The following is a 1834-nucleotide window of genomic DNA, read 5'->3' as shown; positions in this document are numbered from 1 at the left end:
GAGTTTGGCTCCTGGAGGCATGGAATTGCTCACTTAAAACTTACTGAGTATTTTTTAGCAATTTTGTCCTAGATCTAAGAAGACCAGTCTCCAATATACTGTATAAATAAGAACCTAGTAAGATGGCCAGATACTGTGCCAAGTAACAGCCTGTCTGACACTGACCACTTTCCTTGCCTGTAGTCAGAAATAAAAGAAACCCAGGCAAGAAAGACAAGAGATGTAAGAGCAATGCTTTAGGAATTACTCCTGTCCTACTGCAAATACCCCACAACAGTGTCACTTGTGACGGATACAGCCTGAGGCCTGGGAAATTCTGTATAGTCACACTGGCTGCATAGATCCTATACATTTCTTAGCTCTGTTGATGCTCAACAAAAAGAAACAGTGTTGCCTCCCATTGCTATATTTAGTGTTTAATCTGGCAATTAATTTCATATTGGTTCTAGCTGGGCAATTCTTACTTTATTTGTTTGATCTTTGAAATAATCTCAAATGCCATGGCTATTTCATACTTTCTCAGAACCCATTATAACCACTTGTTTATCAGCCCTTAAGGAATCATGGCTGGCTTATTTAAATCCGAAGTTATTTAAGGGAGCTTTTCCTTTCTCTCTCACTGGGGAATGGTAATTCTGTTCAGCCCAGTCTGGCTGGCACTGCATTAGTAGCTCCTGCACTTCATTTCATTTCATTGCAGTAAGATGATACTTGCAAACCCACTTTCCTTTTTTGTAAATAACTAAAGCAAAAGGTCCAGACACTCCTCCAGAAGAAAGAAATACCTTATCTTCTGCATATGCTTGCTCATCCTTGCCATTTTCCCCTGGAATATCTCTTGCTGTCACAACACTCCTGGCACCTGAAGGGCTTCTGATGCATCAATTGATCTGGAAAGTAGAACATGCACATTACATGTACATGATACAATTATCTCTAGTAAAAGTAATTCAGTGAACTTCAGGATAGAAACATAATCCACTTGGTATTCTCGCCACATACCTCTACATAGAGAAGAAAGTGTAAAAGTCTTGATTAGCATGTTGCGAAAAAATAAATGGAAGGCATCTGTGTATGCATGGCACAGAACAGCTCTTTAAATTCTAGCTCCAGTACATACAAAATCTAAGAATATATTTTCTTTCTACATTTTTTGTACTAAAAGGAGCAAATGCATTACTATGGACTCTTCTGTCCATAGCTGACCCTACTTAAAGCTCACAGTAAAGAAATTCTTACCTCATTTGTAATATGTAACTCATAATACTGCCAAATCAGACAATAAGAATAGAAAGCACTTGTAACACACTTACATGCTTATAGTTTTTTCTTAATCTTTGCATGGGCTTTACTGGTGACCACAGGCAGTGAAAGTTCTCCATCAACTGGACGAATGTCATCCATGTAAACTGCTTCACCACTGGCATGCTTAATACCAGACTGGTGCACGATGGGATGGCCCACAGGATCTTCTGGAGACTGTCCAACAGAGTCTCCGTAGGATCTTGTGGAGACTTGTCCTGTGGAGACAGGTCAACATCCTGCAGAATAGGAACACGTTACCTGCAAGCCAGAACAGTAATTACAGAAAGCTTTACTCAAACATCTTCTGAGGATATTTTGTGATCATAAATCCATGTGGAAACCATCTAGAATTCATGACAATATTTGTGGGACACATTATAAAGGGCTAATCCTAGTTTTAGAATTTGTGCTATGTTGGCACCGCAGTGCCCTGACAGAGGTCTGAGAAATACACTGCATTAGATACCATTCACATCTCTAGTAATGGCACTCTCTTCTGCAGAAATACTGCACCAAATAAAAGGGGGGG

The 1834-nt window shown here is 39.6% G+C and overlaps 1 pseudogene; it reads right to left on the bottom strand.

The window, feature by feature from the left end:
- The window catches only part of LOC104407816, a 20981-nt pseudogene extending 19461 nt beyond the window's left edge, over positions 1-1520 (bottom strand).
- Positions 1521-1834: the final 314 nt, after the last annotated feature.

The sequence above is a fragment of the Nestor notabilis genome, unplaced genomic scaffold (assembly GCF_000696875.1).
Source record: "Nestor notabilis isolate BGI_N333 unplaced genomic scaffold, ASM69687v1 scaffold7946, whole genome shotgun sequence".
In the NCBI taxonomy this organism is placed as follows: domain Eukaryota; kingdom Metazoa; phylum Chordata; class Aves; order Psittaciformes; family Psittacidae; genus Nestor; species Nestor notabilis.
Note: the sequence above shows the minus strand (reverse complement) of the source record. Positions and strands in the feature narration are given on the sequence as shown.